The sequence below is a fragment of the Zootermopsis nevadensis genome, unplaced genomic scaffold (assembly GCF_977971745.1).
Source record: "Zootermopsis nevadensis isolate Lab colony 2312 unplaced genomic scaffold, Znev_1.0 Znev_ptg000018l, whole genome shotgun sequence".
In the NCBI taxonomy this organism is placed as follows: domain Eukaryota; kingdom Metazoa; phylum Arthropoda; class Insecta; order Blattodea; family Termopsidae; genus Zootermopsis; species Zootermopsis nevadensis.
In genome coordinates this window covers 3,700,458-3,723,692 of record NW_028259150.1, presented here as the reverse complement: position 1 = coordinate 3,723,692, position 23,235 = coordinate 3,700,458, and the positions used below count along the sequence as shown (strand labels likewise).

Below are 23,235 nucleotides of genomic sequence, written 5' to 3'. Positions count from 1 at the left end.
CAGCTTAGACCTGTCTCTTGCACAAGTACCTGAAACACATACCTCCTTTGAAACTAATTCCAAGAAAAGTGAACTGACGTGGATGTAGCGAGCTTCTTAATGATAAATTCACGAGCAACGAGTAATACTTACGAAATCCTGAAGATAAGAAGGCATACGTACGTATTTTTATATTCATCAGCGCTAATTAGTTCCGTCTCTTTAACAGCTAGGGGCTCACAGTTTTTGCATGAAAGTGTAACCGCAATATGTTGTTTGCAAGATTAGACATTTATAAATCGTAGAATGTATACATTTTTATTATTTGTATTTCAACAGAACTATCTCTCCTCTTTCTCATTCTATCTATATGACGTGTGTTCACGTGATGCTGACTGTTAACTCAAAGCTTCCGGCTCGCAGTAACTTTCAGAAGTTTTTCTAAACTCCTCAGTATTGGGCTAGATCCGCCTATGGTTATCAGTTCTCCTATTCTACGGTCTATTTTTACGTTTTTCTCCCAGTGATTTTACTGTGATTTGCTTCATATACTTTCTAAAGTCCTCCTGTGTTATTAGTAGATCTTTAAAAATGTAAGCAGCGTATGTCTGTAAATACACTTTCGCATTTGTTACAATTTCTCGTTTTTATTTCATTTTTGTCGATTGTCCAGCGTTTCGATTATCCGAGAAAACATATTTCCCAACCCCGATCATCGGGAGTCTACTGTATTCAATGAAAAGCAGCCCTTGTGTTTGTAGACGAATATGTAGTTTGTATGTAACTTACAGATGCCGGCCAAGTAGCTGTCCAGATGCTACAAACCACATGTTTTGATGCTTATCTAAAACCACAAAAGATGGAAGTATTTGCATCCGTTCTGGAACGTGGAAGAGCTGAGGTTCAGAAAATAAGTATATTTTGAGAGGTTTCCATTTCTAGCATCATCATTCCCACCCCCGAGTTATCTGTCAATAACTACACTATTTTTACCACGTCCGATGTAAGTCTGCAGTCTGAGCGTCATACAGTATCTGTATGAGAAACGTTTAACCCAAAAATGAAAGGCTAGTTTCGAGGGCTTTAAAAATATTCAAAGTAACGAACGAATGTGTTCCGATAATAAGAATTTCGTGACGTCAGTGATGATGGAATTTGTTGCCGGGTACAGTCATTTACACGAAAGACGAACACCAGTTCTACACCAGCGATTCTAGACTATACTCCGAGTAACCCTGCTATACACCTCAGAATTATTAACCAGGCTATTTCCGTTCTGGAGCTGGCCTATATATTGTCGAATGGGATGGGAAGATAACAATGAAGTGTGATTAAAGAAGATTTGGAAGATGGCCTTTGTGTGGCCTATACAGTGATGGAACAAATATATCAAAGAAAATTTTGAAGTGTCTAGTAGATTTTAGAATCTAACACAAGAAACGAATTCTGATCACATCTTGTAAATTACTGTTTCATAATCTATATATATAGAATAATTCTTGTGTTGGCCAAAGTCAGAAAAAGGATACAGTTTAATGTGAAATTTTTAAAATTGCACAAATCAGAAACCTTTCAAGATAAAGTCTTGTTATACCTACATTTATGTTCTGTCAGGAAGAACAACCTTGAATAAATTGATAAATAAATTAGTAGCTTCCAAGAAAAGCATGCACTGACGCAGCAGATGTTATCTTCCACTCTTCAAAGAAGCAGTGGCTTTAAAATTGTGGCCCGAGTACCCCTTGGGGGACGGGTACCTTTCAATGGTTTCACGAGTGTTTTACGTTTTTCGTCTTAATATAATTTTAATAAAAATCCACAAAAATAAAATCCACTCTTATATTTATAGCTATGGTAACGCTTTCTTCGTCCGCGTTAGAAAAACTCAGAAGGTCCTCTATTTTAAATTTTGTACCACTTTCAAAAATTCAAATTATTTCTGAGGGAAACAAATTGTAAAGTTCTGTACAAAGATGTAAGAAGTGAAGCTTTCGCGGCGACTGAAGTTGATTAAATACTCTAATGCTACAAGCCGCGTCACGTGGCTGAACCGCGAAAAAATAAATTCTGTACATTTAGGACATATTTATGGTTAATACGGGTAGATCGTACTTGGTTTTAGAGGGCTAAATACTGAAAAATACATAACTCATACGTTTATAGTCTAAATTACGTCATAAATTCATGTTACGCTGATACCAGAGCAGTGAAAATTACGGTATGCGTTCTTTCTTTTCTGTAGTTTTCTTTATAGTATGGCATAACACTATTTCGTCGACGATCGTGCTTAATTTGACAGAAATGTTTCCTCCCAAATAATCCACAGGAAGAAAATTGTACAAATACAAACAAACAATCAATCAATCCATTTTACGAGCAATTCTTACTTTTCCTTTGCGTTTCAGCGTGAACCAGTATAATTTAGTAAATGTATTTCACATCGAGGAATTTGAGGTTCTCACTGCGGTAAGTAAAAATATGAGGGCGATGAATATGCAGCGCGCGCGGCTTAATCGTCGTCCTGAAGATGGAGGCAGCGAGGACCTCTGACACATTAGTAAACTTCTACAGGCTACACAGTGCTGCAACTCAGAGGGCAGCCAACTTAGTTGTTTTACATTCGCATTCGTAGCTAAAGACAGACGTTAATTTAAGTCACACGTTTCCTGCTCTTTTACACATGGAAACGTGCTGCAATACGTCTCTCACTCGTCAGAATTTTCTGACTTCACTATACCAGTTATGAGGCTTTTAGCGCGTCTGTGCAACACTTCAAAGCTTAGATGTTGTATTAAGAGAAAAAACTCTTGGCTTGCGGTAAATTATTGCTGGCTTCTGGTTTCTTCCTTCGCAGAGATGTTCGACTGTTTTTAAATAAGGAACATCAAACGCCCCTTGCTTTCTTCTGTTTTATTTAAAAATCATCCACAAGCCGATAGCAACGCGCACCCCACACTAAACTGCTTGTATTACTCGTTCAGAACACATAGTGAGGATATGAGAGTGTGCTACTACTAAGTTCAGAATATTTTATCTTAGCGTCTCCTATCCATAGATTTTAAAAAGTAAGGAATGTCTGAATTTGTTGTTTTACGTTTGTGTGTGGAACTAGATCTCTAGCTCTGAGAGAAGAGAACTGACTGACAGTGTCTGAGGACAACGCACTGGGTTGAAAATTTGAACCAATGGGAGATGAAGCGAGAAACACTCATTAAATTACGTAATAGATAAAATGTGGATAATTTATATAAATTATTTAATTACACTCTGTGCATAATATTCTGAGGATGATTAAATACAAAAAAAAAGATGGAAAGGGCGGAATTTGTAGCGTGCATAGGGAAAGAGACAAATGCTTAGAATATTTTCGGCAAAAAACCTGAAAAGCAGATACCAGTTTGGAGCTGGAAGGCTAATAATAAAGCAGATCATAGAGAAATAGAAAACGAGTGGGTGGAATGGAGTGGACTGACTCGGGATAAGGCCACTGTGCGTGAGTGGACACTGTGAATGACCTTCCACTCCTACAATATGCAGACACTTTTTCCAAGAAGGATAGATTCAGTAACTGCTACTTATTACGGATATTAAACATTAAAAATATTACTGATCCTGAAATGTTACAATTTTAATCGTCAACCGATATGTCAAGAACGGAACTGACCGTCCAGGCAAAACTGTGACAGGTCTAAAAACACAGTACATCTTTACTTATTTATACTCGTGACAACGCAACGAAATGGCCATTCAGATACATCTAGTGTTGAGTTAACAAGTCAGGAAATGTAGGTACAGCGTAACTATTCTGGCGCGTTAGCAAGAATCTGACCTTTGACAACGTCGTCAATGACGTCATAGTTAACTGGGATTAATGACCTTCTACCCCTGTGCCATAATACCTACGCCCTGACAGCAATTTCAAAGGTACCATTTTACCCTCAGATGAGTTCTGAGGAAATTTAGAGACATTTATATTTTTGAACTTTTCAGTAAAGTCGTACAGCAGTAGAATTTTGATCGTTGGATAAAGCAGAGCAAATTTAAGGTTTCAAAATCCAAATGACAATCTAATAATTAAGATGAAAGGTGAGAAAATTCAAAGTTTTTTTCGTTACAACAATAGGCTTAAAGGATACGAACGGTAAAATCACGTGCAGCTTTACCGACGAACAGATTTCTCGACACAAAGAAATCAGCTAAAGACAGACTGATGTTCGTCCAGTTAAAATGTAAATGGCTAAACATTTTATCAAAGTCCATTTAACTTTCCTCGAGTCGTTTCATACGTACGCGCGCACAGACAAAGAAGCGTTTCTTAATAAACCTTCTGCAGGGTTGCGAACGCAACTGCAAAGCGTGGATCCAGCATTCACAGACTTTATCAGCTTTTATGACGTGTCATATAGACGCAGGAATAAATTTCAACATTTACTTTGTTTTCGTTTCTGAGACGAAGAATAAACTAGTATGTCTGTTGATAATTTGTAACGAGATACCCTCCCAAAATTCCAAGGCAGAGAGATATTGTTCCTTCATTGATTATTTAAGTTTCTTAACCCCCCTGGAGAACACAATGAAAGATAAAGGTTTTTTATTTATTCACATGGCACATTGTGACTGCGCAGCTGGAACTGTGCTCTGCAATATGGTACAAACTTTTGAGTTATTTTAAAATCTTTCTCCTCATCATCTTGGCCTGGCATCTCACATACAATATTCGTTCTCTAGCAAACACATGACTCTAATGTCTGCAACACTGGCACAACTAACGCAATGCTACAAAATCTTCTTTCAAAGTCCAAATTACACAGTTAAGAAATGCTATGCTTGTATGCAACGCGAAGTTTTGGCACTGTGTTCACAAGGACATGTCACAGGATGCCAATATGAGAAAGATGAACTGATCTCGTTTTTCCAAGATCCGTTTCAAAATCATTCCACAAAGCACGTCTGCTTCCCCCAAATGTTCTTTCGTAATTCAAATTCCGTTTGCTGTTCGCTTACCTCACACATATCTGTTGATAACATGTCTCCGAGCTATAAGAAAGGCACCGTGTTTTTAGGTCTGTCAATTCATAAATCAATAAATATGTATATTTAATTTATCAACGATTATCATCAATCCATTCGTCGTAAAATAATATGGGGCGAGGCTCTGTCACCAAAAATGTATTAAAATTATTTTTTGGAAACGCATAACGACATATGCAGCCTATCCAGACAAATGCAACGTGCCCTTGTTCCTAATATGTTTACACCTTCTCATCTCAACAGAAGCAATCCACCTGAAACGGTGTCGTTCAATAACCCAAGAATCAATCGATATTGTGGTATCATGTCAAACATATCTGAATAATCTGAAATACTTAGTGTTCCATCATAAAATAGTGTGACGTCGTATGTCGCACCAAATGGTGGTTTTGCTCTACACAGGGATGCAGTTACATTGGGTGTATGAACACTAACAGTGATCATTTGTCAAATCAAATAGGCGTAAGAATTTAATCTTCTGTAAATCAACTATTTTGTTGGTACGCCTGTCTGGTATGATAACCTTGATAAAATTCTGTAATGAAGCAATGATTCGATCAATTTTCCTTAATTTCGCGAGTAAAAAAAGATTTCCGATTTATATTCTTTGTAATAACATGGCAAAGTGAAATTTGGTTTATTCAACACATTTACAAAAAATATTGGCTGGCTTGGTGTCACACCTGTTATGAGTAACCACATTCCCAGCATTCCTCCTACTTAATGCAAAGGAAACTTTCTAGTCAGGAAAAGAAAGACTTGATTCACTTTACTTAATTATACCGCGTACGAAAGAGAAGTACTCATTAAAATTTAATTGATTCCGTCCTCATTGCTTGTGTGTGCAGATCGTTACTGTTTATGGTATAGCAGTTTTAATCTGAGCTTACGTCGGTGTTATTTTCAAGTCAGAATGGTACCGTGGAAAAAAAAGTTTAGTAAGCGTCAAACTTTAAAAAGAAACTAGCCACTTTGAGGACTAACGATCTCTTATTGATACAAACATTTTCATCTTAAGTTGCATTCGACGGCCACTCCTGAAAATAATCAGGTTAGCTTATCCTTCCAAGGAAGTGAACTTCGCTGCAACTGAGCCAAACGCGAGGCTGCCATATGCATAAAACATGGCGTTACTAGATAAGGACATTTTTTTAAATTTTTTGAGCGTAAGAAATTGCGTCTGTAAAATGTCACGGGGTCTACTCCCATGTAACTTCTTTCTTCCTGGTTCAATGATGTTCTACTTTAAGATCCTTCAAGTATCAGCTCAGTTAGTGATTCAATGGATATTAACCAAACGTGGTTTTAAGACTGAGTTCCAAGCTGCTTAGAATGGATGAAACGCGCTGAACATGTAATTTGATACTACAAACGTATACAGCGAGAGTAGATGAACGGATATATGCTCCATTGTTGCAGGCAAGTTCCGCTAACACATGATCACAGCCAACAATGCGAATGACAGACAGGTTCGGCTTCATTACGTACAAAATGTTCGTCATTCGTTCGTTTTGCAGGGAACGACTTTATTTTTATTTTTGAATAGTTTTATTGCTTTTTTAAAAAATAATAAAAACAAACAGGAGAAGAAAGAGAGCGAGTGAGAAGCCGGAGGAAAAAAGCAATTTTAGAAGGTTGAAATTTTAAAAGGCAGATGGAAAGTTGATGCACGGTAGGAGGTTAGACTTTTGCGTCATCAACGTGTCAATTAGACGGACACGTCACTTCCGCTTAACCTATTCTTTACTGGGACTACGACTTTTTGTATTATTTACTTACAAAAAGGACTAAGTTAGCTTCACTATTCTTCTCTCAAGCCGGGGGTCTGTAGTTTTATTACAGGACTATACGTTATTTCTTTCTTTCTTTGTTTATATTGCCCCCTTAATCTCATTTTGATTTTTCTCTTGGTATTCCTCCGTACCTGAACTTCAATTTATTTCTTGTTTCATTCATTTGTTCGGTCACCTATTCTTTCTTTCATTCAGTTCTTCCGCATCGATATCTTTGGGATTCGTTCCAGAATTCATATTTCTTATATTACTTTAACACGAACGCGTCCAGTTCCATGACGTTTTCATTCTACCTTATAAGATGTGGCCCAGAACCGAATAGCGAAATTTAAATTCTATTAAATTAATTATCTTTTGTATAGCCTCTTCTAATGCACATAGTTGTTTAATACCACTTCATTTATTGGACAATCGATACTGCTGCATAGATCCATCGACCCATCGCCTGGTCTCTGACTTAGCGGAGTAACACGAAGTACGTGGACCAATCTCCAAGCTCCTTGCGAGTTTCGAACACACGATTCCGCCATGAGGAGTCAAAGACCGTGCATACCTTCGATGCAAAGTTATTAAACGACGTTATATCAACTGCAGAGTATATTTAGCTTGGAATGATATCAAATAAATACGTTCGGCAAAGTTTAAAAGCTTGGGAAGAAACCGCACCATAATACTTGAAGGTAATAATCTCCCAATTCGTTTTCAGAGTCGGGATATTTGGTACTTAGGCAGTAGTTTAACCTGTAACCTCCCAAATAAAAGTCAGAAGCGTTGACGCTTAAAACAACTTTCTCGGTAAAATCTCATTAATATGTAATTAACAGCACACAAAGGACAGACAGATTAGCGAAATGTTGCCGGCAGAAAATGAATCGAAGCATCTTTCATTACAGACTTCAAGACAGCATCCTGTTGCGGTCTGTAACTATTAGTGGTAGCACTCCGTTATACACGCAACGCCCAACTTGAAAGTGCCATTCTTATTTTATTAGAGGAATACGTATTATAAATATATTTTTTACGTGCTGAGAGTTTGTTTAGAAATACGTTGTATTCGTTGATTTATACAGTCGAGTATTTATTTCTTTAACGTAACGACTTCTCACATAAAGTTGATAAAGACAGTGAAAAACCCAGTGTTGTATGATGTTTAACTCGACGAGAATAAAAAGATATTCTCCGATGAAGTACATAATATTTTCCAATTACGTTCTTAGTAGTTTTTCATACGTCTACGTTATTGGCCTTGGGTCTTAATTTATTCCAGATAAAAGAGAATTCTTGCAGAAAACCGCTGCTGCAAATATAATCAGACTACAAAAAATACCTACTTTTCTTTAATATCCACGACACCGTAAAATGGTTTAAATAAGATTTGTTGAGCATAATAAAATCTTTACTTTGTATTACGAGCCAGTTTTTTGCATGTGAACTGCTTTTGAGAATACTGATAGAATTCGATCTAAGTCTCATGCTAAGTGGATTGGTATGAACAAATTTATTCTTGTTCCCCCACAGTCCAAACCTGTTCAGTCAGATGAGCAGTTTTTTTTACATAAAACATGCGAATAAATATATCGTGCGTTTATTTTATATAATTTCCTGTAAGTAACTCATAATACATATTAAAATGTATTATATATTTCGAAATTAGTAGAATTAGTTGCCTATACAAACCTGCTCCTTTAGTAGCAAGTGACTCATTTATGTGGTATTTGATCATGCTCTCAGGACTAGAAATGTTAAACAGTATACCGATGATAATGAAAAAAACAAGAACAAATTCTCAACCCTTGCTCCAGTCTGCCTGCTGCTAGATCTTGAACAGAACCTATTGGACACAACTGAAGTTTCCTTTCTGCCTGCACCTAGTCGCTCTCACGACATATCATAGTTATTGCTTCCTTTTACGTCAAGAGTCAATCAAGCCACGACTAATAAATGCCTGCAATTTTGTAAACAAACATCTCTCGATCAAGACGAACCTCTCATACGAGCAAATAATGTTTCATTGGTTTGTCAGTAATTCTCTTTCTTAGAGCATTGTTTGATAATTTTCCTTTGGCCGCAATTTCACTGATTCTCAAAGTCGGTGTTTTCCAAATTTTAAATATTTTCGTGCCCTTTTGGAATCCCTGCCTTTCAAGCGCACTCCTCTCAGTTACATCAAAATCTGCTATCTCGCGAGTGGTCGAATCACAAAAAGAAGGTAAGCTTGAAAATGTACAGAAATTTACAAACTTTATTAACAGTATCAACGAATTTGTTCAAATTCTAGAGTTCTTCTGACAGCGAAAATAACTCTGGAACAATTTTTAATAATTCCTTTTCTGCCACGTGCCCTTGAAATCCTTTCGCTTACGTAAGTACCACACTTTGGGAAACAATGCTCTGTCAATTAAAAAGTTAACCCAGTTTCTCGCGTATCTGCTTCGTATTCGGAAAAGTTTCAGGCATTGGCTCTGGATACGAAACTCGGTATGTGATTTACAGGACACTAAGTGTGTTTTAAAAGCGCAAAGAAAAATATTTGATCCTAAGGAAGAAGAAAAACTAGTAAACATTACATGACGAGAAGCTCAAAATTTGTACTTACCACCTGTCTGTGTTAGACACTTCTTTACCTAAGGACGGACTGGATATATGACACGTTTGGGAGAAAGAAATTTGTAATAATTTACAGGCTACAAATTCAACTGAAAAATTCCAGGAGATGATAACGTCGCGAGAACTGAGCTGGGACTGAAGGGAAACATGAATGTAGGGAGTGGGAATGTGTGGATGGATGGCCGCTCTTCTGCAGTTATTGCAGCTAAAATCGTCTCCCACCGTCTTTGAACTGTTGACTGGTCCGATAACACAGCACGTTATCAGAACATGCATCGATCAGCTCAGACCGATACTTGCTTCGACTATGAATGACTAAGTTATTAAATGTAACATAATCAAATCTAAAAGTTCGTGACGATGGTGAGTTATTTAAATAAAACGTTCTTTGGATATTTTCCATCGTCTAGTAAAATATCCAAAGAACGTTTTATTTAAATGTAACATGTTTTCAATTTGCTTTATACGAAATACTGTTTCATGTATTTATTTCCTGTAATTAAACTGAAACAGGAATATTTTTGTCCCTGCCATTATTTCACAGTTTCCTCTTGCTGTTACATCTAAGATCGATTTCCATAATTCCTTCCAGTCTCCTAGTCTGTCCATACATCCCTTTTATTACTCACATTAGAGCTATGTTATTTCGGTATACAATCCATCCGCCTACATATTCATTTCTCTAATTTGTCTCTCTCACATTTATGAGGTATACATTTCAATACCACCAACAACCAACTCATAATTTATTTTTTCATTCTTCTAACCTCCTAGTGACCTTTACTGTTTATCTCCACTTATTTTCTTGGGGTTTTCCCATCATCATAAACTGTTCGTTCTCGTTTTCTATGTCCTTCAAATATATTAATTCCATCTCTTTTTAAATGTCCATCGCTATTTTGTATACTTCAAGATTTCCAGATGGTGTCCAGCGGTTTAAAACTTTCGGTTCATTTTTTCAAGACATTTTCTTACAGAGTAGAATTACATCAGCAGCTAACCTGCTTTCATGAAACAGCTTTATCACCCGGCCAGTTCGTCAAACGAAGCTTATAGCTGTCACTGACAAGAAATATTCTTGTGACCAGCTGCATTCGAGGCAAGGTAAATCCATACACTATTTGCTGTAAACAAAGCTACTCTGGGCGTATCCACAGCACTGACTCAATCATACAAGTGACATCATCGACTGGACTTCAAACGCGGATATCAACAGTTCCCTCTTACCTCATTTCTTAGTACTTGTTCTCTCAACACGAATGAATTTATTCAATATTTATACAAGCCCAACAAATTGTATTATTTACTCTGAGAACAATTTGAAATGCTGATGAGGTCCTGATTTTCTAACCAACTCACTCAATAAAATCTTCTCGGGCAATCAGCCGCGTTAACTGGTTACCGTAGCAAACCGACGTTTCGGGAACCAACTCTGTCCCCATCATTAGGGTTCTGATGCGACTGGGTGCGACTTCCGAGGTATCCAGTCACATCAGAACCCTGTTGATGGGCACAGAGTTGGTTACGAAACGTCGGTTTACTGCGGTAACCACTTAACGCGGCTGATTGCCCGAGAAGATTTTATTGATTGTACTCGCCGCGGAAGTCTCAAATCCTATAACTCACTCACTCACTGAATAACTAGCAAACGAATTAACTCACTGTCGCGTTGACCAATTAACTAACCAACTCTCTGATAAAGTAACCGACCAACATAAGAATCTTCGAAAAATAAGCTAAAAAATCATAAACCTACCAGCTAACTGATTATGAGATCTTTAGTTATCGGGGTGGTCAAATGTCAAAGTTGGTCTTCTGGTTTGAAATGCCGTGCAGACTTGTAGGTAGATGCCGACGTTTTTGAGGAACATACTGCCTCCATCGTTTGGGCCCAGAATACCAATATCGATAACTGATTTATTATCCAACTGACCAGCTAATGAACTGATGACCTTTAACCAGCATAACCACAGTTATTCTAACATAAGAAAGAATGTTTCCATTGACACAGAATGTCGCTACGAATAGATGCACACAAAACAACAAAGGTCCAAATTCACTGACTGAATGAAAACGGTAAGTAACAAACGAACGAACTAAAGAACAAACCAACGTACCAACAAAGTCCATACCGCAGAGTGTATCAGAACAAGATAGCAGTTATTCAGCACGTAAGAAATTCCCAGATCCCATGTAACCGAAAGATCATCACCGTAAAAACCTTATCTCGCCATTGCATCTCTCTGAGTCATTTCCATTCAGTAGTCATCCTTAAAGCCAATTTGCATAAAATGTAACTTAATATTACAATCCCATTCGCGTTCCTCTTACAAGTCTCCAACCAGAATGTAGGAATTTGTTTCTCTAAACCATAGCGTGTGTTCTATCCGTTCTAAACTTTCTACGTCATTCTCACAACAACAGATTAAAATAAAAACAATGAACCCAGTTTTATGCCAGTTCCCCCATCAGATAACATCAATTTAACAATATTAATTTTACTAAATATTTTAAATATCTTCAATCTTTGTTCTCTCAACTGAACGACCACGTTTTACACCCACTCAAAATGAGCAACATTACAGTTACGTACACGCCCTTCATAATGGCAATTATAAAATAAATTCATGTCCTACGTTTAATTCTTTGCTTGTTCTTACTGACAGCCGACAATTTTAATGATTATCAAGTGGCATATACTAAACAATGTGCCAACGTATCTCATAATAGAGAACTATTATTACTGACATATATGAAAGTTTATCAGTTTCTTCAGAAGCAAAACTGTAAACATGCTCTTTTAAGCAATACATTGTGTGTTCATCATTATCATCTGTGGCTCTACAACCCAGTGTGGGTCTTGGCCACCTCTTTTAAAGGCTTCTTACTCTATTTAGACTCTGTTTATTAGTATTTTTATAATTATCACAAACTTCATCATCAATCGTCATCATAGCTCCGACTTACTGGTAGTCGACGAATAATTCTGATAGTTTATATTTACCTGACATGCGACAAGACAACTGTTAACATTGTTAAAATGACAACACTAGACGGGTTCTAAAACCAATTCAGAATACAATTGGAGGATTTTTGGCTTCGTTGCCGGTTCAACTGTACTTGGAAGGTACATGTGAGATACTTGGGGAATTTTGACTTTTAAGTGCTTATGAATAGCTTGTAGCAGTATTTTTTCTTTTATCTCTGTACGTGAACCCTTTGCAGCCCGAAGTTTGTCAAAACAATATTCAAAAATTAAGTTCTTTGGTCAAAAAATACAGCGCTTCTCGACTATGACAGCCTCTTGGCCATTTACTAACTAATTGTTGGTACAAAAAGTCGTTCTTGATAAATTTTGTTAAGTTCAATTTGGGCTCATAAAAGTAGCGACTATAAGTGGCCTATAGGCCTATGCACGGAAACAACATTTGCCTCACAACGTTCTGTGCAGACTCCCAGACTAAATTTGATAGAATTCCGCTTACAGTTTCGGAGATGTATGTAGACAACCAAGGCGTCCTAAAAGCGTGATCATTTTGTTAACATTATTTAAAACCCTTCAAATTTCCTTGTGTAAATTTAAGAATGAATAACAATTACAATTCATGTATTCCTGATGCCATAATAACCAGTTTTTTTGGATAACGGTTAAAATGCAGTTCAATGTCCCAAACAAATTATTGGAATTCAGTGCCAGGCAAAATCACACCATTATATTAGCATAATATACCGCTACCCATTAAATTGGACTGTTGCAAAAACAATTCTGAACTTGAAAGTTCCACCTACAAGTATCAAAGCAACGGGTTCTACCTAGAGTAAACACGCGAAGTAAAATTTAGCTGTCGATTCAGCACAAATTGCGTTAATGAGACGGCCTTCATAATTTACACTGAACTTGGAGCCTTCATGCACTTAAGGGTTATGTTAATCTCCAAGTCCCATCAAATGCCCAAAGTCATTAAGGAGGAAAACAACGAGAAAGAAAAATAAAGAAACAAATACACACAAAACAGAGAAGGCAAGTATGAAAAGAGAGACAGAGACGGGGAGTGAAGAGAATGGACAGGCGGCAGAACGAGAGCTACTGCGCTCTTGAGTTCGACTGAGTAAATAAATATCTGTCAGTTCCAAGATTTTGAACGACGAACGAAAGAAAGAAACGAAGAGAGGAGGTCATCACACACAGAAGTTGAGCTTCTCAAGTAATTATTATCACAGCACAAAGATGGATGGACGGATGGACCGTGTTCGTCCTGAGTGAGGAAGACCAGAACTCGATTACATCCTAGAAGGTCTGTAATAACTACGATGTTTTAGAAGCTGATTTAACACCCATATTTTATCTTCATAAATTATGCTAGACTTCTGTAAAATCATGACGCTTATGTTTTTAATGATAGTTTTTATATACATGCGTTGCATAAAACCGTGTTTGATATTTACATTGATGTAACAGTGGATTTTCCACAGAGCCCTTAACCCTCTAACTAACGACGTAGATGGTAAAATGTTCTATTTTACAAATGATGCTGTCATTAGGCAACTTTCAGAAATATTTCATCTTGGCCTATCGGTGATAAAAATGTTGACGGTAAAGGAATAAGAGAAAAATAGGGAATAAAATTAAGATACGAAAGCGATAAATGAAAGTTAAACAGAAGGAAAGAGAAGAAAATACGAATTAAATTATTATTAAGTAACGATAAGACTATCTCTGTAGCCTATATGGCTCATCTCAAGAACGCACATAGGTAACTTCGAGATGAAATTCGAATTATACTATCCAGGATGTACTCGGTTGAATTGGCTGTCGGGTGTTCTGGCTGAAGGTTTTCTTTATGTTTCTCAGTTTCTGAGTGCGGCTACCACGATGGCGCCTGTAAATAAACTATGGTTTCCCTGTTTTTTTTTTTAATCTGTATGAACCCATTCAAAGCCAGTCATCTTTCCATTTCTTTGGGATCGGTGTATGGCTTCAAGTATAAAGTCATGTGTTCATTAATCTCGGCATAAATAAGTTGATCAGATCATCACGGGATAATTAACAAAGACCGTGGAGGGCAAATTATAGCACTGGTTTACATAAGCGTATATTGCTTTCATCATCATTAAAGCAAACTCTCTTCTCAACAATTTTAAATGTATAATTGCTTCTTTGCTGTATTTATTTTCTTAATGGAAGCAGTTGGACAAAGTGTTCAAAATGGATATCCATGCAAGTGACCCATATTGTGAAAATAAATTATTAAATAAAAACAAGCACTGATCTTGAAAACAAATTGGAAAGCCTCGTGCACGTGATAGATAAATGAAAGAGTGTTTTATTACTGGACAATAAGATATACACACAAAACTGTGACACCTTCACAGTAGATTAATGAACCGTTTTGAAAATCATATATTTCTTCAACAAAACTGACGGTGAAAAGAATGCAACGTAATTTCCTATTATAAGGTTTACTGTCCACGGGCACAGGTAACTGAAGGAAATGTTTCATGAGGTAGTTAATATCAGTCAGAAGAGTCCTTTTTAAGAAGCTGAGAGTAGATAATGTGGCCAAGAAATGGGGCGCTTCTATGGAACGTGTAAGTTTGTTACCGCGTTCGTAACAGCCAGCCACAAGACCCTATCCTGAGTGGGAGTAATCCAGAATCCACCCTTTCATTTTATTGAATTCAGATACATTTTAATATTATCCTCTTATCCAAGTCATCTCCTCCCTTCAGGCTATTCGAAAAGAATTTTTCAACTTTTCAGTGGCCTTTCCATTTACCCCCTCCTTCATTTCATCATCCCAAACAGAAATATTATTTGATGACGTGTGACAACCATGAAGCTCGTCGTTCTGCAGTTTACTTACACTTGCCGAAATTTATTTCCGAGCTTCGAGCGGCCAGCCAGACGAGGTACACAGAAAATAGAAAGCACAGAGGCGTGTTGCGCCACACCCTTCTCATGTGAGGTAGCTCAGGCTTTCAGATATTTTGCGCCCAGTATAATTCCCCTCAGATTCAAGCATTTCTCTCAACAACCTGCTCTCAAACAGCCTCAATTTTTGTTCTTCCCTTAAAGTTGGCAAAGACTTTAAAATACCTTAACCGTACACACACAACGCACGCAGCGCAGGGGTTTTCTTCAGAATTTTACAGTTACTCAAACAGTAATTAAATTCCCAGAGTTTATGTGATTCAAAGGACCAGTAATCCTGGGGGTCTCGGGTTCGATTCCCGGCGGTGCCCGAATTTATAACTTGTGTTGGGCAAGGCCGTGGTCTAGGCAACACGGAGGTTTCCTCCGTGGCATCCCAACAATTACTCCATTCACACACAGAAGAAGGCAATGGCAAACCACTTCTGGATCATCTGCCAAGAACGTATATGAACAGGTCCCAGTCCGAGGAAAGGAGGGAAGGATCCTGTTCATATGGACCTGTCGTCAGACAGAACACTAAATAATAATATAATAATAAAGTATTCACACTCCACCTCTGGACCTTTTTTCAGAGCCACATGAATCCAATCACACTATTTCTTTGCGATAAACAACATTCAACTACTTTAATGTATGTTGTGGTGGCATTCCTCTTCGACAGTTGCAATGATTGTATTGCCATGACTCGGTCCGCAGAGCCTCCTTCGAACAGTGGGTACAGCGTTAAGGTGGGGTTGAAGTATGTGAGGCAACAGGACTCGCATCCAACCTCTTGTAGAGAACAGTGGGAAAGAGCTGTTATAAAAAATAAAGATACCACGCAACACACGCATTTCTGACGAAGATTTATAATGGTCCTGTCATCGACAGTTTTGCAGCACGTTGGCCTTTATCACCTAAACTCCCATCATTAACAGCATCAGAAGTCAAACAAATCAGAAACATCAACACTGTACGGCAATAACAGACTGAAACCGCCTGCTACGGAAGCTTTCAGTGGGGAAACAATTTGAGTAGGTGACGAGAGCGAGAAAAATAAATAATCGCTTCATCTCTGAGTCTCCTCATCCTCAGAGGCAAAACAGCTCGGCGATAATGTGGCAGTTATTTGTAACGCATCTGTAAATGGGACAGATTACATAATCAGTTAAGAGCAGCTTAAATTTGTGAAATTCTTCATAGAATTCAGCTCAGAATCCTTCGTCTCATACGTAAGATCCTAAAGATTAATGTAAGCTGTACAAAACAGTAATGTTACCCGTTTCGCGGGTGTTACAATACATGCAAAACTTCGCCCCCACACTGGGAGAGGATTTGAAGTTTTTACTACGACGTGAATGAAGACAACGGATTTCTTGATTACTACGCCAAATAGTCTTCTGGTTAAGAACTAGAGTTTCGGAGGAACATACTGTCTCCATCTTCTTCCCTTCCCCCTCCCATGGCTCTGACTGGCCAAAGTATCTGGCCAGATCCTCGACCTAACCTTTTTATAACTCATTAGTTCCCAACGCTCTCATTCATCCTGGTAATGGAGGCAGCAGTACCTGCAAAACCTACGTATATATCCTGAAGACAATACGGCACAAAAGCTCAGGTCACTTAGGCTAAGGGCAGAGGGCACGAGGTGCCCAGGAAAAAAAATTCATCTAATTGACGGGAGCGGGAGAAATTTTTCACAAAGAATCTTCATACTTTGTACTCGCCAAATATTACTACACAGATCCACACAAGAAAAGTAAAATTGGCGGAGCATGTAGCATCTCCGGAAGCTAGAAAATCGCATACAAAATTGTAGTCGGGAAATGTGAAGTTATGAGACCGTTTGAAACATCTACGCATAGACGGAAGGATTTTTTACAATGGATGTTAAAGAAATAACGGACCTATATGAGGGCGTGGTTTGATTCATCTCAATATGGATAGGGCGTAGTAGCGGGCTGTTATGAACATGATAATGAATTTTCAGGTTCCATAAAAGACAAGGAATTTCGTGACAAACCGAGTGAATTAGCTTCTTAGGGACTGGTTTCACATTCCTTAAATTGATGTTTCCGACATTTCTTCACAGCTGATCGATTTCGATAATGAATACTAATTCTGAGGGCATCCGAAAGGTTAAAAACGCCTTAAAGACAAATCAAAGATGGCTTATCTATAAGAGTAAGTTGCGGAAAGAAACTTTGGTGTGGTATCGTCTCAGAATTTTCACATGGAAGAAACGTTACTCAGGTTTATCGAACGTCGCGGGTAAGTGGTCACTCCTGCTTCCTATTAGGAATTCACCATTGCTAAAATATCGCATGTGTTTCCTTAGTCCCTCCAGGTACAGACCAGGCCACGAGCTCTTTCTTCCACATCCCTTCATTATTCATCAATAAGAGTTACTGACAGCGTCGTTAAATAAACCATAAAAATAAAATAAATATACTCAAGTTTCCCTGCGTCAACGTTCATTGTACTTGGAAGTTATCTCCTGAGCAGACACGTGATCTATACCTCTCCTGGCATGTAATTAGGATGTAAATTAAAGCCCTCGTGCGGACAGGTTCTGAAATAGCTAACACAATGCACTTCATGACGAGCTATTAAAATGCGCAGGAAATACGAATCTTTAATTACACTAACTACGGTACGTCTCTGCTTCTATGTGAGAACATCACATTGCAGTTTCTTACGAGAAATGAGCGTGGAATAATGTTCATTATTTTTTCTGAAATTATGTAAATTATGGAAAAGGAACAAGTGTATTTAATGACACTGGCGTCATGGTAAGGCGATTATCACTTCTGTATCTTATTCGGGAGGTCATGGCCTTGATTCTCGGCCCTAAGGCAGATTACTCGTAGGGATTTTTCGTAATATCTGTCTACAGAAATATTTGTATGGCACCTCAAAATTGTATACAGCCATCGTTTCTGCCCACATTATTCATAATCATCCCCTACTTTGACGCTGTATGACGCATGAAACTGAAATATGTTGGTAAACAAACACACAAGTTGTCAGAAGTGGTCATGCTTCCACAGGTGCATGTAGGATCATTGTTATTTCTAAAATATTCTGAATAAACCTAAAACTAAAAAACTGCCCTTCAAGAATGACGGAAAACCTACAGCACTGCTTAAAAACATTTCTATTTAAAAGTGTAACAAAGCATCACATACAAAACAAACCATTACTTATCTTTACTTAATTAGCTACGTAATCTGCGAAGCGTTAACACGTAAACACATGTTTTGCTCCGTTGTTTAGAATTACATGCACGTAGTAGGTCATGGATGAGTAAATAGTCTTTTGTTTCAGTGCACTGTTTCCACAAAGCAACGTATAAAAATTAAAATTAAGTAATGATGTACAACAAACGTTAAAATCATTACCTGTCTTTGCTTAATTAATGAACATAGGCAGTATGACCTCTGAAACATCGGGAATTCAGCTAACTTCCACACAGTGCCTGCATGCAAAAGCAGAATAAACATCAACACATTCAACACAAGGGACAAGACACAGGAATACATTGATCAGTGTGGGACAGGATGCCACATATTATTTTCAGGCAAGCCCAGATGCTGGACGAGCTATCCCACTGTAATTCCGACCCCTGAAGGAGCCGAGAGGCAGTTTGTTCTGCATTTGCATTGCTCAGGAGGTATCTTCGTACGATGTTTCTTAATTTTCGTTTTCTTCACCCCGAATACATTGACACTGACAACGGGCGTTGTAATAGGAAGATTGATTGTTAGATTGGCATCTATTTATGCTATCGCAGAGCTAATTAAAAGGGGAGATGTTCTGAAATGCACGTTGCTACTTCCTCTAATGGAAATTAGAATCACATGTTTAAATATCGGAATTACCAACATATGAACCTTGCCAAGTCCACTGACATCTTATTCTGGCGTAATAAAAACAAAATGTAGAGATAGACTGATTTCACTCGAATACAAATATTTCCCAGACGAATTCTTTGCCATTTTACATAAGTAAATGGCACTGATGTTCTTTTACAAAGCTAAATGGAGTATAGACGTCAAACAACATAAACTCGGTAGTAACCTCCCGATGTATTTTTTAATGTTTATCATATCGATAAATGTTGAAGTGCAGAATATTAACAGCTCCAGGAAGCAGAGTGCGTCTTGTGAACCTGATATTTGCTCAGTTAACCAGGGCATCCATCACCTTTTACGAAACCACACGGGAGCCCGCCATGGGTCCCTACCCTCAGCCAGATGAATGCAATCCTCACACCCTACTTTCTTAAGATCCTATGTTTTCCGAGTGACAACTTACCTTCAAAATTCTGACTACATGTCCCGCTTTTTTCATTCTCCTCGATCTGACCATGATAAAACTAAGCGTACTTAAAGAATAGCCTACAAATTACGAAGCTCCTAATTGTGTAACTTCTTCCAGCTTCCGTCTGCGGTCCAAACTTTTCCCCCAGCATCTTGTCCTCAAACACCCTCAAGTTGCGTTCTTCCCTTAACGTAAGAGGGTAAGTTGCACACCCCTGGCAAACAGCTGGAAAAACAAAAATTGTGTATACTTTAATCTACGTTTTTAGATAGCAAACTGAAACACGTAAGGTTCGGAAATGCATGTTCGCAGTCATTCCCGGAATCCAGTCTGTTCTTAATTTATTTCTGAATGTAATTTTAATTTGTTAATGTAATTTCCAAATATTTTAACTTTGCCACATTTTCAAAGGATTTATTTGCTACCTACATTGATTTTGCCCCGTAGTCTTGCATCAAAACACGTACGTGTAGTACTTAATTCTCTCTGCGTTTACTTACAGACCAAGTTCCTTACTAACATCCAACTGAGTTTCTGTGTTGTGTATATATTTATGTTTGCATAATAAATAAATAAATTAACATTATCGCCACAGACCAGAAGCTGTCATTCAATTCCAATCCCTCCTTGTTTTCTTGGGACTTTTTTCACACTTATGATCCCCAATAACCTCATTTACGTGTGAAATTATCTCGACATAAGAATGTCAGATAATTCTTGGTATACGTATAGTTGACAACCGTGACACTCCTCGATAATTATTTCTGTCAGTTTAATTGCCTTCTTATAAATCTGTGTAAGTCGATTCTTTCCACTGCTCTGACAACTGTTCCATTATAGAAATATAATCATTATGCACGTGGTTAGCGGAAGGTGATATTTTACCCACCCTTAGACAAATTTTGCCGGACTGATTATTTATAACTTTTCAATGAGAGATTATATCTTTAATGTTTTGTTCACATATCCCTTGATGTTTTATTAGTAAATTTGTTGACTGGTTATGTTCTTCGTCTCCTTTCTCGCTCGTTCACACATTTAAACACAAATGTTCTGTAATAGAAGTAATATCACTCTAAACTATTATCCCTACAATACAATGTAAAATGTATGAATGTAAAGTATTGACACAGAACTATTCAGTTTTTATCTTCAAACAAAATAAAGAGTACGTCTTAACAAAGACTGCGCAGATGAGCATAACAGAAATGTGTACATCATAGTAGGTTCTCCCCAGTTCTTCAAACAATCTTGTAAGCTGAAGCCAACACAACTCTGCTTTAGTAAATAAGGAAATACTATTCAAAATAAATAAGTCAAAATATAATACTCGACAGCTTTCTTTCAAAACTGTGTGAGTCTCTGAAGATAGTGTAGATGTATACTGGACCACCAACATTCCAATAAGTTGCTGAATACTCGAAGAAACAAGTCCTATACATACACGTGTGGCAAAGCGAAAAGTTTTATAGTTTTCATGAGACAATACAATGTCCTCCTTGACAAAATTATGAGACTGGTTTCTAGGAAACTCGATACGCTACCGACTGTGGTCTTCTGGACTGTGACAAACAACAGGCATAGGTACCCACAAGACTATACAGAATACCATAATCAACAGTTTCACCGTTTAAGAACAACTATGGGCCTCTTCTACCTTTGAGCCACTTACAATATTTCGAAAAGGTCAACAGAAAGCATGTCCGTTATATAAGTTTCTGTCTTCTGGGTTGTTGCGCTGTGTAGTATGGTAGATGTTTACCAACGTTTCAGAGGTCATACTGCCTCCGTCATCAGGGCGATTCTTAGTATGAAGAGTTCTGTCTTCTGGGTTGTTGCGCTGTGTAGTCTGGTCGATGTTCACCAACGTTTCAGAGGTCATACTGCCTCCGTCATCAGGGCGATTCAGCGCAACAACCCAGAAGACAGAAATCCTCATACTCACCGCTGTGAAAACCTCAAATCTTATAAAGTTGGTCTTACTTTCCGTCTATGCATACAAATACAGTGGCACTGGCCTCGTACGAGGCGCGTCCACAAAGTAAGTTTCCCACTCGTCCCACAGCTAGCAAACCTTATATTGCGCGAAGCAACTGTGCGTACGTGATAGAGCAATGACGTAGCATGGCGCATGCACTAACGGCACTTCCCGCGTTCTCACAGTAGCATCGTTGCAGCTGTTGAAGATGGAGGTTCTTATTCCAGCTCCCGCCGACTGTGAAGTGCGGTCAGTGATAACGCTAGGCCGCACACGGCTCGACGGACAGCAAGTCTCCTGCAGGAGTTCAGCTGGGAGGTGTTTAATCATTCACCCTACAGCCCGGACCTCGCTCCCAGTGATTTCCATCTTTTCCTACACCACAAGAAATTCCTGTCCGGTCAGCGTCAGCGTTTTGAGAATGACAGAGAGGCGGAGATGGTTGTCACACAGTGGTTCCAATCCCAGGCGGCAGACTTCTACGACACAGGTATTCAAAAGTTGGTCCCACGGAATGACAAATGTCTCAATTCCGGTGGCGAATATGTTGAAAAATAGCTGGACACTTGCTGTATCTGTTGCAATAAATATTTCCATGAAATTGTGTTTTGTTTCTGTAAACGGCCCCAGGGAAACTTACTTTGTGGACGAGCCTCGTATATTCCACAACAGTCCACTCCTAAATCCCTATCTACTTCCAATCATCGTCACATCTCACCCGAAGCTACATTTCCTCAGCTATAAGATCATCGATAAAAACCTAAGACAGGTATATCGAATGCCGAATTGAACTTAAACGATGCCGGTCACCCTCGTTGCTTCAGTACCGTCAGGCTCACTTAGTGAGATATCTGCTGTTTCTATACATGATAATCTCCTTGGTTTGAAATATCTGGCTGTTTTGAAAGCGACACAGACTAAACAATTGGTAATTAAACACCTCGAAAAGAGTTTTTAATGTTTATGTTCCGATGGGCAGCCCAGCCACAGGCTTCTTCTTACAGTTCGGGGAGGAAACACCTTGTAACAGCAAAATTAAATTTTAAAAAAGTTTTGATGAACTGTGGAATTATCCAGTGGCTTCAAATGTTAATGAGACCTAACATTCAGTTAGTGTCATCCCTGACCTAAGACTGATTCATAAAATGTGGGTCATATGCATACGGCGTCTGCAGTGAATATGAGACACATGAAGAAACGTGGCAAACAAGCACACAAAAGAACAACAACTTCTATTGGGTCGGGTACCACTCGCTTGTACTGTATTTTTTTAAGCAATGTGTGAAGTGACAAGAGTCTTCTGCTCAATAAACAAAATGAAGGAGATAATTAAAGCTGGGTCAGGCTGGCAGTGGTTTACGGAGACACGAGAAACAAGGATCGTGTGCACTGCCTTGTTAATAGCTATTTGCATGTTTAATGAGGGGGTGTTGTTTCAGCCAGCGTCCCAAACTGTTGACTGTCTTACCACACTCCAGATTTCCCAAACGTTTGTAAAACCGTTTACATACATTCAAAGACCGATGCTAGAAAAAACAACTGCGAATTGGGAACGAGGAAAATTACACACATGAGAATTTCCACTGAGTGCTTTATGCCCGCCATATTAC

General features: G+C 38.3%; 2 long non-coding RNA genes across 9 annotated transcripts in view; one reads left to right on the top strand and one right to left on the bottom strand.

Moving 5' to 3' along the window:
* LOC110826498 (uncharacterized) overlaps positions 1 to 23,235 on the bottom strand; it is a 424,262-nt gene that overhangs the window by 77,579 nt on the left and 323,448 nt on the right. For 3 of the 8 annotated variants that reach the window (XR_015535742.1, XR_015535743.1, XR_002542073.2), the window contains one exon: positions 18,764 to 19,872. The exons of the other annotated variants lie outside the window; for them this stretch is intronic. This is a non-coding gene — a long non-coding RNA (uncharacterized LOC110826498). Of the gene's footprint in view, positions 1 to 18,763; positions 19,873 to 23,235 lie in introns of those variants that run through there. 8 annotated transcript variants of the gene reach the window in all.
* The window catches only part of LOC110826499 (uncharacterized), a 55,433-nt gene continuing 45,665 nt past the window's right edge, over positions 13,468 to 23,235 (top strand). The window contains exon 1 of the long non-coding RNA XR_002542074.2: positions 13,468 to 13,705. This is a non-coding gene — a long non-coding RNA (uncharacterized LOC110826499). The remainder of the gene's footprint in view (positions 13,706 to 23,235) is intronic.